Source organism: Chelonia mydas, chromosome 1 (genome assembly GCF_015237465.2).
Source record: "Chelonia mydas isolate rCheMyd1 chromosome 1, rCheMyd1.pri.v2, whole genome shotgun sequence".
Classification (NCBI taxonomy): domain Eukaryota; kingdom Metazoa; phylum Chordata; order Testudines; family Cheloniidae; genus Chelonia; species Chelonia mydas.
Window position 1 is genome coordinate 26,958,722 of NC_057849.1, and position 17,112 is coordinate 26,975,833.

The following is a 17,112-nucleotide window of genomic DNA, read 5'->3' on the forward strand; positions in this document are numbered from 1 at the left end:
CCTTAAAAACCTGTAAGGTTGGAGATTCCACCATTTCCCCATAGGTAACCCATTCCATTGCTTCACCACCCTCCTAGTGAAATCGTGTTTCCTAATATCCAACCTAGACCTCCCCCACTGCAACTTGAGACCATTGCTTCTTGTTCTGTCATCTGCCACCACTGAGAACAGCCTAGCTCCATCCTCTTTGGAACCCCCCTTCAGGTAGCTGAAGGCTGCTATCAAATCCCCCTCTCACTGTTCTCCAAACTAAATAACCCCACTTCCCTCAGCCTCTCCTTGTAAGTCAGGTGCCCCAGTCCCCTAATCATTTTCGTTGCCCTCCGGTAGACTCTCTCCAATTTGTCCACCTCCCTTCTGTAGTGGGGGAACCAAAACTGGACACAGTACACCAGGTGTGGCCTCAACAGTGCCGAACAGAGGTGAATAATCACTTCCCTCGATCTGCTGGCAATGCTCCTATTAATGCAGCCCAATATGCTGTTGGCCTTCTTGGCAACGAGCGCACACTGCTGACTCATATCCAGCTTCTCATAGAATCATAGACTTTAAGGTCAGAAGGGACCTTAGGATCATCTAGTCTGACCTCCTGCACCACGCAAGCCACAGAATCTCACCCACCCACTCCTGTAACAAACCCCTGACCTATGTCTGAGCTACTGAAGTTCTCAAATCATGGCTTAAAGACTTCAAGGTGCAGAGAATCCTCCAGCAAGTGATCTGTGCCCCACGCTACAGAGGAAGGCGAAAAAACCCCAGGGCCTCTGTAACCCCTAGGTCCTTTTCTGCAGAACTGCTGCTTAGCCAGTGGGTCCCCAGCCTGTAGCGGTGCATGGGATTCTTCCTCCTAAGTGCAGGACTCTGCTCTTGTCCTTGTTGAACCTAATCAGTTTTGTTTTGGCCCAATCGTCCAATTTGTCTAGGTCACTCTGGACCCTATCCCTACTCTCCAGCATATCTACCTCTCCCCTCAGCTTAGTGTCATCTACGAACTTGCTGAGGGTGCAATTCATCCCATCATCCAGATCATTAATACAGATTTTGAACAAAACTGACCCCAGGACTGACCCCGGGGCACTCCACTTAATACCGGCTGCCAACTAGACATTGAGCCGTTGATCACTACCCATTGAGCCTGACTAGGCAGCTTTCTATCCACCTTATAGTCCATTCATCCAGTCCATGCTTCTTTAACTTGCTGGCAAGAATACTGTGGGAGATCATATCAAAAGCTTTGGTAAAGTCAAGATATATCACATCCACCACTTTCCCCATATCCACAGAGCCAATTATCTCATCGTAGAAGGCAATCAGGTTGGCCAGGCCTGACTTGCCCTTGGTGAATCCATGTAGACTGTTCCTGATCACCTTCCTCTCCTCCAAGTGCTTCGAAATGGATTCCTTGAGGACCTGCTCCATGATTTTGCTGGGGACTGAAGGGAGGCTGACCAGTGTGTAGTTCCCTGGGTTTTCTTTCTTCCCTTTTTAAAATATGGGCACTATATTTGCCTTTTTCCAATCGTCTGGGACCTCCCCCAATCGCCACGAATTTTCAAAGATAATGGCTAATGGCTCTGCAATCATATCAGTCAACTACCTCAGCACCCTTGGATGCATTAGATCTGGACCCATGGACTTGTGCATGTCCAGCTTTTCTAAATAGTCCTTAACCTGTTTTTTCACCACTGAGGGCTGCTCACCTCCTCCCCATACTGTGTTGCCCAGTGCAGCAGTCTGGAAGCTGACCTTGTCTGTGAAGACCGAGGCAAAAAAAAACATTGAGTACTTCAGCTTTTTCCACATCATCTGTCACTATGTTGCCTCCCCCGTTCAGTAAGAGTCTCACACTTTCCCCCATGACTTGGGGGTCATGATCAATAATCAGCTGAACATAAACTCTCAGTGTGACGCTGTGGCCAAAAAAGCTAATGCGATCCCTGGCTGCATCTGGAGTAGGAGTAAAGAGGTTATATTACCTCTATATTTGGCACTGGTGTGCCTGCTACTGGAATACTGTGTCCAGTTCTTGTGTCCACAACTGAGGAAGCATGTTGGTGAATTGGAAAGGGTTCAGAAAACACCTATGAGAATGATTAAAGGACTGGAAAACATGCATTATAATGAGAGACTCAAGGAGCTCATTCTATATAACTAAGAGATGATAAGAGGATGATGATCACAGTGTATAAGTACCTACATGGGGAACAAAAATTTGATAATGGGCTCTTCAATCTCCAGACAAAGATATAACAAGATACAGTGTTTTTTCCTCAAGGACAATCTACCAGAGAAGAAGATCACATTATGGAATGGGCCACCCAAATACCCCATGAGAACCTGCTTCACTACAGGGAAAAAAAAACCCTCTGACTGCTCATTCCTAGTTGTCACCTCCCACCCTACAGTGGAACCCATAGGGGTTTCATTAAACATTAAGCTGCACCACCCCCATACTTGATGGGGAGTACATTCTGAAAGAAATCTTTCCCAAACCCCTTCTTCTGGCTTTCAAACAATCCCAAACGTAGCAAAGCTCATCATCTAAAGTAAGGTTCCCCACAGACCAGAACACACCAACCGAAAGCAGCACCATACCCTGCCAGAACAAGTAAGGCAAAACCTGCAAATATATATCCACAGCTACAATGATCAATACCCCCCACAACACACCTTTCAAGATCCATGCTTATCACAACATGTGCTGTACCTCATCCACTGCACTAAATGCCCCAACAACAACGATGTGAATGAAACCAGACAATCACTGCACTTTCGAATGAACTCATACAGGAAAATGATAAAAGACAAGACTCCATATCACCATGGTGAACACTTTTCACAAAGCAGTCACTATCTCTGACTTCTCAGTGCTGACCTCACAACACCTTCAAAAGACGAGCCTGGGAACATAAATTCATATCTTTGCTAAATACTAAAATCATGGTCTTAGGCTATGTCTACACTACGCAGCTTTTAGTGACACGGCTGTTCTGCTACAGCTGTGCCGCTAAAAGGCATGCAGCGTAGCCGCTGTTTGTTGGCAGGAGAGAGCTCTCCTGCCAACAAACAACTTCCGCCCCCAATGAGCGGCGTTAGCATTGTCAGCAGGAGAGTGCTCCGACAAAGTGCTGTTCACACCGGCACTTCTCATTGACAAAACTTTTGTCTTTCGGGGGGAGGGAGGGGAGGGAAGGAGATGTTATTTTAACACCTCTGAACGACAAGTTTTGTCTTTCACTTGCCAGTGTAGACAAAGCCTGAATAAAGACACTGGATTTATGGCTTATTTCAACAATCTGTAATGCACTAACCTCCATTTTTGCATCCGATGAAGTGAGCTGTAGCTCACAAAAGCTTATGCTCAAATAAATTTGTTAGTCTCTTAAGGTGCCACAAGTACTCTTTTTCTTTTTGCGGATACAGACTAACGCGGCTGCTGCTCTGAAACCTTTTTTGTCCTATGATTGAAGAGGTGTTAATGGACCACTTCACCTTCAATGGTCTCTTAGAATGTGTGTTAACTACTTACACTAAACAATCTGTTCCACCTTGTATTTAGCTGTGACACTCTGAGTACCTTTCCCAAACCTGAAGAAGAGATCTGTGTAGTTTAAAAGCTTGTCTCTTTCATCAATATAAATAAAAGATATTACCTCACTCACTCAATTTTATTATCATGGAATTGTTTGTTTTTATTATCCTGTTTATCCAGAAAGAAACTCAATACTTGTGAACCCCAGAGTCCAGCTGCCCAGCTGGTGAAAAATCGATGTAGCTCCATGGACTTCAACAGAGCTATGCCAACGTACAGCAGCTGAGGATTTGGCCCTACATGTCATTCCATCATGACCACTCATGTAAATGTGATCCCAATACCCCAGCATTGAGCGGGGAATGCCAGCTTTATGGCAGGTGCCTAATAACTCTGTCTAGTACATAGCACATGCTTTAATAAGCTCTTGTAAGCTCTTCAGAGCAGAGGCGGTCTTCTATTCAGTGTGTGTACAGTTCCTAGCACTAGGAAGCACTCGTTTTGGATGGGGCCTTTAGGCACTACCAGATTGCTACTACTACCAGCAATTAGTATGTAGTGTATTTGTACCAATATATTGTTTTGTATTTGCAATTCAAATTCAATATGCAAATTATTTATGTCATTTTGCAATCTAATATACAGCATTGGCCAAATTCTGGCTGGACTTGTAGATTATGGAGAGAAGGTGCAAAAAAACCCCACATCCATTCAAGAAGAAGCCATTATTTGCCACAAGCTCTAGGAGGTGCGAGGTGGGTGAGAGCTAATGAACATAACCCTGTCCTCTTCTGAGCACCAGCAAGGGAGTGCAAGGATGAGAGCAGTTTCCAGAGGGGTAACAAGACTCACTTGGTATCTCTATAGGCGTTATGAATTCCACAGTGATAAAGCCTCCTTCCAGTAGTAGAAGCAGCTGGGTGCTCTAACTATCAGGTTCAAAATATGCAGGCTCTGTTAAATACTTGCTTCAGACTCCGGAATGGTTCAATCAGGCCCTCAGCATTCCAAAGTAGAAAGAGGAAGTGTATAAGTAGGGGCATTGCCAGAAGATTGAGGGACGTGATCGTTCCCCTCTATTCAACATTGGTGAGGCCTCATCTGGAGTACTGTGTCCAGTTTTGGGCCCCACACTACAAGAAGGATGTGGAAATGTTAGAAAGTGTCCAGTGGAGGGCAACAAAAATGATTAGGGGACTAGAACACATGATTTATGAGAAGAGGCTGAGGGAACTGGGATTGTTTAGTCTGCAGAAGAGAAGAATGAGGGGCGATTTGATAGCTGCTTTCAACTACCTGAAAGGGGGTTCCAAAGAGGATGCATCTAGACTGTTCTCAGTGGTGGCAGATGACAGAACAAGAAGCAATGGTCTCAAGTTGCAGTGGGGGAGATTTAGGTTGGATATTAGGAAAAACTTTTTCACTAGGAGGGTGGTGAAGTACTGGAATGCGTTACCAAGGGAGGTGGTGGAATCTCCTTCCTTAGAGGTTGTTAAGGTCAGGCTTGACAAAGCCCTGGCTGGGATGATTTAATTGGGGATTGGTCCTGCGTTGAGCATGGGGTTGGACTAGATGAACCAGATATGAAGTTCAGCTCCTTGGGAATGTCTTCCCTCTATGATTAGCAGGGAGCTACTAGCTAAGTGCCAGAGTATATCCTCAGCCCTCAGCTCTGCTCCATTACTCTGTTCTACACACTGGTGAGAGATCTAACCCAGGAGTTAACCCTTGGCTTGCTGGTAATACAACAGCTGCCGTGTGCGCTGGGATATGGATATAGTAGATTTTGATCTTTGGATACCATAACTGGTTACACTTTGGGAATCTTACTGATCATAGATTCAAGAATCCAGCTACAAAGTTCAAGACTATACACGTTATCTGAAGTGGAGACAGTCCTACATCAATTTTTTGAAGAATGATTATATGCAATTTTATATTTCATACTTTATCAGAAAAAAAGCTAGCATAAAATGGGCAGTCTTCCTTTTTTGGACTTTTTCCATAGCCTATGCCTTATCTGGTTCTCAAGTAGGAAATTTATATTGGATACGTAACCTACTAGCTAAAATGATCAGACACATATAAGGCTTCTTAAGAATGATTTTGAACAATCATCTTATTTTTTAACTCCCCACAGGATAGTCTCAGTCTTGAGAAAAGTGGTAAATACAAAAGGTTCTCCTGCCGATTAGTTGTTAAAAGTAAAAAAAGGGTGAGAATCACTGCAGAAGAAAATGTACTATAGGAAGCTATCCAGCATTGGCAAGAGAATGAAACCAGTGAACCCAATTGGTTTTTTTCCAGCTCTGTCAGATCTTTGGGTCTAAGAAACCATTGAAACAACCTGCGTGGAACTTGGAGGGAGGAGAACAGGTTGCAGGCCAGGTTGCCACATGTCCAGGTTTTCCCAGGATTGTCCCTTTTTAGAAGTAGCTGTCCTGAGAAATCTAGGGCTGCTCAGTACACAAAGCCAGCCAGCCAATTTTATGGGCTCTGGATCATCCCAGAAGTCCTGGTTTCTGGTACTTCAGAGGTGGCAACCCTATCTGTCGGACAGCAAGTTTGGAGGAGGCACTGGGAAGTCAGTTTGCATGCACATGGCTGGAATGCTGTAGCTAGAGAGCTACTGCTGCAGAACCTCTGTAAATAGTTCTCTTAATGAAGAGCCAGTTTAATTTTGGAAACATGGACATCTCTCAGAATGTGTATACATTCCTATGTAAACAATCATAATTTCATAGTGTTTGTAGAGTATTAAGTCACTGATTTCTGATTTAAGCAGCGGGACCGGATTCTGCTCCTGTGAGTGCTCTAATCACTGGGCTACAGAGTCACTCACGTTATCTCTCTCTCACCCAATGTTCCCTTCACTAATTATCCAGAGTGGGACAGCTTCAACAGGAGAGATCGAGGGCGAATACCCCATAGCCCAGTGGTTAGACCCGTCACCTGAGAGATGGCAGATTCCTGCCAAATCCCTTCCCTCTTCCTGCCCAAGCAGAAGGGGCTTGAACTGGGGATCTCCAACATCCCAGATAATGACTCTGATCTCTGGGCTATGAGTTGTTAGGAAGCACTGCCTCCTTCTCCTCCAGCTGTTTTGTGTAAACTCGTCGATAGTGACCTAATCCAGTAGGTGAGTTCTGAGCCCACTTACCAGATCAGGCCCTGAAGGCAATTAGGCACCCTGTACTAGACGGACCTCTGAACTTAACTGGGACTGTTCCAGTTGGGAAGGTTCTGACTGCTGCTATCCAGCCTTGGAGACTACAACTCTCATGATGCCCTTAGGAAGAGAGAGAGATTCCACTTCCAGGGGATAGAGGGAGAGCAGTTGGTGGGCTGCAACTTGTATATGAGGAGCTGAAATTCCTGGAGACTGCTATAAGGAGCACTGTCCAAGCCAGGAGCTGCTGCTAAGCTAGTGACAGAAAGTCAGAAGCTGCTGCTGATAGTCTGCTGGGGCTCTGCCCAAGCAGGGAACCTCAGAGGCTGTTGGTTGGCTTCATGGCAACCAGAGCAGAGACTGTTGTGCCAGAACTGACTGAGGCTGGCCTGCAATGAGGGCGTTGGGAAGGGGGATAGCAAAGAGACGTTAAGGGGTTGCTGTGATACTATGCCCCACATTCCCCATGGAGATGTTATAATAAGATTATAGCATATCTGAGATATATTTTATGCAAGATGGGTCATGTGAGCTATCACTGGAAAGGTTATGATTTATTGAATATGATCATCATATTTGTATGCATGTATCATTTTTGTATCTGAAGTTAGGAATATTGTCTATGCACCTATTGCAAATGTGTGTAAACCTGGGAAGTGCCCACTAGACAGAATGCAATCAGTTTAGACTGCTGGCTGGAAAGGGCCATTAGGAAACACAATAGGTCTTTGAAGATGCTAATCTCCCACCTTCCTGGAAAGTCTTCCTGTGGACTCTGCAAATAGACTTTGAGTTATGGCTGCAGGGTCAGTGATCAAGTCACCTGATACTGGACTCCATGATAAAATTAGTACTTTTCCACTGAGTGGGGGTGAGAATCACATTGGAAGACAAAGGACTCCCGCCATATGTAAAACCTATTTAAGGCAGGGGAGTGATATAATTGTGGTTCATTCTTCACCGAATCCCTGCCCAGGAGGACTGCTGTAAAAATCTAAGAAACAAAGATAAGGTGGGAGAAGGACTGAGCCCAGGCTGGAAGGATGTCTAGGCTCTGAATGAAATATCTGAAGTTTTAAGCTGCAGGCCAGTGCAGCTGTCCTTCAAGAATCTCTGCAATCTGCCTAAAACAACATTCAGGGTGAGAATCTGCAAATTGTAACCAATTTCTTTAGTATCTTAAGCTTAGATTGTGTGTTTGTTTGATTTGCTAAGTAATCTGCTTTGATCTGTTTGCTATCCTTTATGATCACTTAAAATCTATCTTCTGTAGTTAATAAACTTGGTTTTTTTTTCTCTAAAACCTATTTGTTGAATTTATAACTTGGGGGGAGGGGCAAAAAGCTGTGCATATCTTCCTCCACATTGAGGGAAGGGGCGAATTTCAATGTGCTTACGCTGTATAGTTCTCTGAGCAGCGCAAGACGATACAGTTTTGGGTTTACACTCCAGAGGGGGTGTACACTTGAGTGCTGGGCAATTCCTTAGTTGAACTTTTCCATGCAGAGTTGATCTCAGCATCTGTGTGTAAAGCTGCAGGTGGGTGTGTCCCTACCTGTATGTTTGCTGGTAAAGTGCAATCTGAACCCTGAGGGTTGCCTCAGCAATACAGTGTAAAGGGAACCCAGGCTGGTGGGACAGCTGGGCTCAGTAGTACCTCAGTTTCTAGTGGCACCCCAGAGGGAACCCATCACAGTTGCCTTAGTCTGAGAAGAAACAAGGGGTCTTATCACCTAACCAGGACCTCTGGTTATAACAACTCCCATCTTCATGTTATTCTTGGTCTACCTTGTCACCTCTTAACTTGGGGGTTCCAGTCCCTTGGTTGTTCTGTGGTCCTTCTCATTACCCAATTCACTACCACTAAAAGATCATGGGTGACATAAAACATGCTTGTATCTACATGGAGAACAAATATTCAGTAATGGGCTCTTCAATCTAGCAGAGAAAAGTATAACATAATCCAATGGCTGGAAGTTGAAGCAAGACAAATTCAGATTGGAACTAAGGCATAAATTTTTAACTCTGAGTGTAATTAAGTATTGGGACAATCTACCAAGAGCTGTGGTGGATTCGACAACAATTTTTAAATCAAGATTGGATGTTTTTCTAAAAGATACACTCTAGGAATTATTTTGGGGATGTGTTATGGCCTGTGTTATACATGGGGTCAGACTAGATGATTACAATGGTCCATTCTGGCTTTAGAATCTATGATGCCAGTAATAACTGCAAATGGCTGTGTCAGTTCACTATTATGTATTACTTGCATGTCATATTTCCATGTAAACTCTGACTGATGTTCACAATTTTTTGAGGGATTCCCTAGTAATATACCAACTTCCATAGAACTGTTTTATCCACTGTATCATAGGCTTTTTGGAAATCTACATGAATTTTATAAAGTCATGACCACCATTCAACAATTTATGATGATATGCAGAATTACTATTTGAGCTATACATAATTTCTCCTGTCTGTACCCTACCTGTTCTTGTTGTAACCATTGATCTACTCTATTCCTTATTCTGTTTAGAATAATGCACATAAATACTTACTTGGGATAGACAGCAATTGAACGTCCCTCAAGTTTTTGAATGGACTCAAGTCTTTGGCAGCTTCATTATATGACCCTTTCCCCACTTGTCTGGTATTTTTCTTTTTCCCATATCTTTTGTAAGAGACCTATCAAAATGCCTACTGTTTTCTTCAAGTGTGCCTTAAGGACCACAGTTGAGATATTTTCCAGGCCAGATGCCTTTCCACTTTTTAACTGATTGACTGCCTTCTCTGTTTCTAGTGATAGGTCCCAGTTCAATGTTCAGATCTTCTTCTTCCTCTACATCCAGGGGATTGGTCATTGGCATGCCATTCAGTAGCTGATTAAAGCACTACCTCCATATATTCTGTTATCTCTGTTGTTAGGTTGCCGTCATTGTCTTGAACCAGCTGGTTTTTATTTGCTTTTCTTCCTAACAACTGTCTAATGATAGTGTACATTGCCTTTATGCCATTTTAGGCTGCAGCTGTCCGCACATCTGTTGCATTTTTGTCTATAAAATCTCATTTGTCTGTCTTAGGACTTTTTGGCCTCTTTGTTCTTTACGACATATTCCTCCTGTGTCTTTGTTTTTATTTTTGCTTGATTTCATTTCAGATTAATTTTGTGTCTTTCTTCTATGTTCTACCAGCTATCCTCAAATAACCATCCATTGTTTCTCTCTGAATCCAACCCATTTTGACAAGTTATAATGTAAGTTTCCATCTGCCTATGGCCATATTATAAATGGCTGCACCTGCTTGGGTAACTCCTATTTACAGTTTACAATTTCAGTAAGACAGCACCTACAGGCGGCAATATCAGCTGAACTGATCAATGTATCTGTATTGTGTACCCATTTTTATAATGTATGAAACCAATGGTTCAATGACATTCTGGAATAGGTTACCAAAGTGAAATTTATAGCCAAAAATAACACTGTTGTCTCTATGCTCTGAATTCCACTGTGGCATAGAATTAAATATATATATATAGTGAATGTTAGTCATTCCAGACTGTCTTTAATTAGTCCATCATAGGTTGTCTTTCACTTATCACTGGTGGTGGAAGAGTTCAGCCTCTCCCTGTGAGCTGTGTCTTCTGCACTGACCTAATATGGTGCTCAAAACACATGGGGATTTGCAGGACACACATTCTTGTTATTTACATAGCACCATAGTTGTATACATTAGTTATCTCCCCAAATAAATACCTCTCCAGTTCTGAAGATCTGACATGGTAAAAGCGATATAGTAGAATACAATCTGGGATTTATTCAGAGGAAGCTTATCTTACTCCCTGAAATGTTGTAGAGATCAGATAGGTATTTAGCAGCATTTTGGCCCTTTGGTAAATATTAATGTTGCTGCTCATTTCACTAATGGTTGTGAAGCACTTTGAGATACCTGAATCGAAGCTGCTATAGAATTGATCAGTGGCTGCCAGTATAATGCCAGATGTTCTGAAAAGGATTTATTTAAGCTTCTCCTTTGTCCTGCCCTGCTCAGGCTACTAGATTTCAGTCTAGACACTCTGTGGGATGTTTAGTCACTATTATGAATTTAGGTCCAAAAGATTATGATCATTTGCATAGACCCAGAATATCAGAGGAGTTAAATTGCATGATTCATCCACCCTTAACAATTACACATGACCATGACAATTCTAAGAAGGAAATCAAAGGGCTGTTAAAAATTAATACAGCAAGATGCTAGTTCCAACATATTCAAAACACACATAATATTACTAGAGAGGTTTTATGTTAAATTGTAATTTAATTATTCTAAAGAAGAAATAATAAACCAAGATCACCAGCTTATACTTCAGAATGACAGGATAATGTGATTTACTTTGACACTTTTATTACAGCTACTAGGTACAATAATATTTTTAAATATAGAATGCATGAGAAACTAGAGCTAGAGACAAAGGGAATTAATTGAGAGCTAATCAATATCATAACTGTTTTTAATTCATTGCTATTGACGCTTTTTAAAAAGCTGTGGGTAAGAAGAGATGAGACTCTGAAAGCTACAGTAAGAGGCTGCTAGGGAGTTGTTCATTTATGTTTTTATGGGAATTTCAGTGCTCATAAGTTGCTGAATTGACAGCCCTGCAGACTAAAATCCTGTATGCAGGGGACAAGTACAGAGCAGTCAGCGGGCACAGTACAAGCTATCCTGTTCACTCCCTCAATCCTGACTTGCATCAGCATCATTCAGTTCCCATGCCTTTGAATCTAATCCAATTTAAACTGCAGCCTGATTTATTACATTGCAAAAGAGGATTGACCACATCACCTCCATCCTTCCACTTCCACTAGCTCCCCATATGTTCCATAATCCAATTCAAAATGGCCCTTTTTGTATTTTAAAACATCCCTGGACATTCCAGACTGCCATGCACACCTTCCCTCTTACTCCTTCTGCTCCCCTTATCTAACATCAACATCTTTTCTGAACCTTCACATGATCTTGCAACATTCAGTGCAAAAACCTTCTTATCTGAAGTCCTTACCTCTCCTTGGCTCATTAACTCTCCCTGCTAAGCAAAGATTTTTAAATCTGGGTGTCCAAAGTTAGATTAAGGGTGGGATTTTCAAAAGTCCCTATGTGATTTAGGAGCACAGGTCCCATTGACTCTCTATGGGATTTGTGCTTCTAAGTCACTTAAGCACTTTTGAAAATCCCACCCAAAATTCATAGTGTTGCCTCTGCTGTGCAGGAGTAGCTTTCAGGGCCCCACAAGTCAGTTTCCTATTGAAAGAGAAATAATGGAGTCTGGATATTTTCTTAGTATGACTTGTTTATTTACACTATGTATTCCAGTCTTTGAACAGAGATGGTTACAAACAGCATGCAGGCAATCCCCTCTTTCAAAAATCTCATCTCAAACACCAATGCTCAGTTCTCAGGAAGTAACTTTACTCCAGGAATTGACTCAGAGAAAGGAAAACAAAAAACTCTCCAACTGCTTGCAACAACTGCCCCGCCTCCAAAAAAAATAATTACACCACAAAACAACAATATAGCATTTCTTCAAAGACTGTTCACTGCTAGCACAAGACAAAGAACTTGTAAGACTGTATTCAGAGTAGCAGCCGTGCTAGTCTGTATACGCAAAAAGAAAAGGAGGACTTGTGGCACCTTAGAGACTAACACATTTATTTGAGCATAAGCTTTCGTGAGCTACAGCTCACTTCATCGGATACATGCATCTGATGAAGTGAGCTGTAGCTCATGAAAGCTTATGCTCAAATAAATGTGTTAGTTTCTAAGGTGCCACAAGTCCTCCTTTTCTTTTTGTAAGACTGTATGTAACTGTGCCACCTGATGACTCAAAACATAATATTTGGATACCAGTGTGACTCAAAAGTGATGAGCAGTCTGTAGTTCTCATGTGGCCTCTTATTTAGGTGTCTTAAAAATAAAAATGGATTTAGTAGCCTCGCTTTAGAAATCTACATTTTAAAACCTTGTCTGTGATCTGAAAACTTCTCTTCTCCATTGTCCATTTATGCATTAAATTCCCCACTCTTCACTTACTCACACTCACTTTTCTGTGTATTAGTTTAACTCTGTAGTCACATTATTTAAACCAGCAGCAGACCTGCCTCATTAGACTCCCAGTATTTTCCTTTGGGTGAATCAGCGCCTGTTTAGACAGGGTTACTACAGGGTTACTACAAATCATGAGAATGCAGATAGCTGGGTCAGCGTATCCCTGATTTTTTTTTCTTGACTTCTGGTACAACAATGTACGTTTGAAAGTTCACCATTTAGGCCACCCAGGGTATGTCCACACAGTGGCTGGCAGCAAACCTCCCAGCCTGGTAGCCAGACAAGTACTAGCTCTATTCAAGCTAGTGCACTGAAAGTACCAGTGTAGATGTTGAGGCAGGGAAAGTGGCGTGGGCTAGGTGCCCAAATACAAGCCCACCTGGATCTGGTGGTTAGCCTCAGGCTTTGGCTACAGTAGAGAGCTTACACCAATGCATCTGCACCACTGTAAGCTCTCTAGTGTAGCTGGTCTAAGCCAACGGGAAAGAGCTCTCCTGTCGACTTAAGTAATCTATCTCCAACAAGCAGAAGTATTTATGTCGACAGGAAAAACTTTCCCACTGACATAGCACTGTCCACACTGGCGCATTGGTCGGTGTAACTTATATCGCTCGGGTGGGTGGCTTATTCATACCCCTGGGTGACATAACGTAAGTAGCAGTGTAAATGTAGCCTCTGCTGCTGACCATATTGCAACATCCACAATGTTATTTTTAGTGCCTGTCTGTCTCCCCAGGCTGGGGGGCACACTCCCAGCTGCGGTGTTGTCATACCCACAAATGAAAGAGTGTAGAAATACATAAGTGAAAAACCACACTGCAGATAGATCAATTATGATTATTGTTATTGGTGAAACCATGTGTAACAAGCCAGCAGACAGTGCTTAGGTACAAGCAACCAAGTCCTGGAGGAAGAATGGCCTAGAGTGCCAAGAAACCAGAGGATTCCAGGACAGTTGAGAGGACTGAGGTGCAGGCGCCATCTTGGCAGGAGGTGTATGCCAGACCTCAGTGAAAGGAAGGAAGGAAGGACTGTGTTGCTCTAAATGCAGGTGTGAGTGAGTCCAGAGAACAGGGATATGATGGACCCTGCTAGACTGGGACGGGTGGTGAGCACTTTGGACTAAGGCTCATTTGTGTTCCAAGGGCAGGTGAAGGCTGAGCAATGTGCCCTGCCAGGCTGGAGGGCCAGGCCAGGTGACACACCCCGCCAGGCTGGAGGGCCAGACTGAGCAGCCACTCAGCAGGTCAGTAGCTCACCAGGCTACCACATCTCATCTTTATGTGAATCACTGGAGGGATTAGACATATCGAGGAAGGTGGGGGGAGGGATTGTCCTATTTTGGAGGTGGGGGGAGGGATTGTCCTATTGTGGTAGTGTATGTTTTTTTTGTTTTGTTTTTTACTGTTTCACTGTTGCTGTTGAATTCCCTTCTGTCCCCCATCCCTGTTTGGTTCCTTAGGCTGTACCCATTCCCTTGCCCAGTATTCTTTTATATGAATGGCCGCAGATCTCCTCTAAAAAATCAGTTTTTGCGTCAGAAGCTTCCAGATCCAGAGAAGCAAAGGGAGTCTATGCACAAGCTGAAGAGAAATAGGTGCAGGCTTGCCTCCTTAGGGCATCTATCATTACCTATGTCCAGCACAGAGAAGGGGTTGGGGGTATTGGTACAATACCAGTGATCAACACTTCCTTATGTTTTGTGACTTGTTGCACATATCTACTTACTCTACGGTAGAGCTGAGTGAATAATTGATTTTTAGGTTTAGTGCCTCAGTGGCTCACAGCTGAGGATACCAAATTCAGGACAGACTCCTGAAAAATAGGGCAGACTCACCCCAAACTGGTGGTTATTCTATCATTAAATTATACCAAGCCAGTATCAAAAGTGAAATTCTGTGTCACCACACTGGTTAAATAAGAAGCTAAAAACACATTAGGCATCCCAGCCCTTGACTCACCACCAAGACACTGGGCTTAATGATGAATAGTTACTGAAAACAAAATTAATCAGATATAGGATCCTTCCAATCCCAAGAGATCAACTACTTAGCCAGGTCAATATATAACTTAGATCTTACCCAATAATCATGCTGATGCCAATCCTTTAGTAACTAAAAACTAAAAGTTTAATAATAAGAGAAAAGAAGAGTTATAAATGGTTAATAGATCATATATCTACAAGTGACTTTTTAGTGTTCATAGATCAGGAACATAGCTGTGATGGAATAAACTGCTAGCTTGCAAAAGTCGCTCTGGAAATTGCCCAAACAGGTTGGAGGTCATGAGTCGTTGTTTAGAGCTCTCTTAGAAATCCAGTCCAGAGAAATGAAGCAGGAAATGAAGACAAAATGGAGATATCTCAAGGGTCCTTTTATATCCTCTGCCAGATGCATGGAATTTTACTGTACCAAACAAACCTTACAGTCTCTGTTTGTGGAAAGTTACTAGCCCAAGATCAAGTCCAGGGTCACAAGAGCATATCACATGTCCTTACATGCTTTGATGACTCCCAAGGGCAGCTATTGCCCTTATTTTTGCTGAGGCATCCACAGGACAGTTTACTGGATGAGATGAGTTTTTTCTATGGCCCATTGTTAGAGTGAAGTGTCCTTAATGGGCTATCAACATATAGCTGTTTAGCCTTGATGTAAATCTTATCTGGTGGGTTTTACCCAGGAATACAATACAATACAATACATGTATACAATACAAGTTCATGGCCAATATTCATAACTTTAGATACAATGGTGATACATGCATACAAACAGGATAATCATACTTAGCAAAATCATAAGTTTTCCATTGATCCTTACATGACATACTTTGTTGTAATTATATAACAGTGGTAATATCAGTGACCTTGAATATCAATTATGTTGTCAGGCAAGTTAGAGAGTTTCTCAGACAGGTGTTACTGGAAAGTCTCACAGTTGGCTTGGTCTTGAAGTGCTTTGACGTTGTACCGCTCAGTCTTCGGGTGTTTGCAGTGTGGTGGAGCGAGCATGATTGATCTTGCTAATCAATGGTCTGTCCAACAGTGATCTGTACCTCTCATGGCTCGTGTTATATGGACGTCAGTGTAGTCTCAGGCTCTGACTATAACAGTCAAGAATATCTCAACATCTCAAGTTTCAGAGTAGCAGCCGTGTTAGTCTGTATCCGTAAAAAGAAAAGGAGGACTTGTAAGGTGCCACAAGTACTCCTTTTCTTTCATCATCTCAAGTGGCTGGAGTGGTTCCAGCAGCACGGCCTCAGGAGCATTCTCAGAATCAACTGGGAAGACCAATGCACTAACATCAGCATTCTCTCTGCAGCCAGCATCAGCAGTATAGAAGCACAGGTCATGAACACCAATTCCACTGGGCTGGCCACTGTGCACATATGTCTAAAGACTTACCTCCTGAAGCAAGTACTCTTCTCTCAGTTAAGTCCGGGAAGAAGGGCTCACAGAGGGCAGTGGAAGTGCTTCAAATACATACTGAAAGTACGCCTTAAAAAGGGAGGCATCAACCCAACAAACTGGGAGGACTTGGTTCAGAACAGAACACAGCGACGCCACACCATGCACCAAGCCACAGCTCACTTTGAGGATAACAGACGTGCTCAAGAGATAGTGAAGTGACTTGAGGACTTCAATAGCTCAGACATAGGTGAGAGGTTTTTCGCAGGAGTGGGTGGGTGAGATTCTGTGGCCTGCGTTGTGCAGGAGGTCGGACTAGATGATCATAATGGTCCCTTCTGACCTTAGTATCTATGAATCTATGAAAGGGCACAACACTCCAGCCAACAACTATGTCTTGTCCAAGATCACATCTGTCACTTCTGTGGGAAAATCCACAGAACATGAACTGGGCTCCTCAGCCACTTAAAAACCCACCAATGAACCCTCTGGCAGACATCATCGTCCCATTGAGGGATAGCCGAAGAAGGTAATGTCAATAATATAAATGGTCATATTCAATCATACAGCATCATAGTGGCCAAACAGAAAAAAAAATCAGAAAAAAAAAATATTTGGTTTGTTTCAAACTAAAATAGATTTTTTGTTTTTGCCTTTTATGAACAAAACAAAAAAACAAACAAAAACTTTTTTGGGTCAAACAAAGTATTTTGCTCAACCCCAAATGACATTTTTTGATTTTTCCTTTAGTAACTTTTTTGGTGTTTTTATCCTTTTAAAATATATTTTAAAAACAAATCTACCTAAATTTCTAAACACACCATCATCATTTGGAAACCAGCATGTCAAAACATTTCACTCTCGAAATGTCAAAAGTAACTGTTTCTATTTTTTAGATTTTTTTCCCTC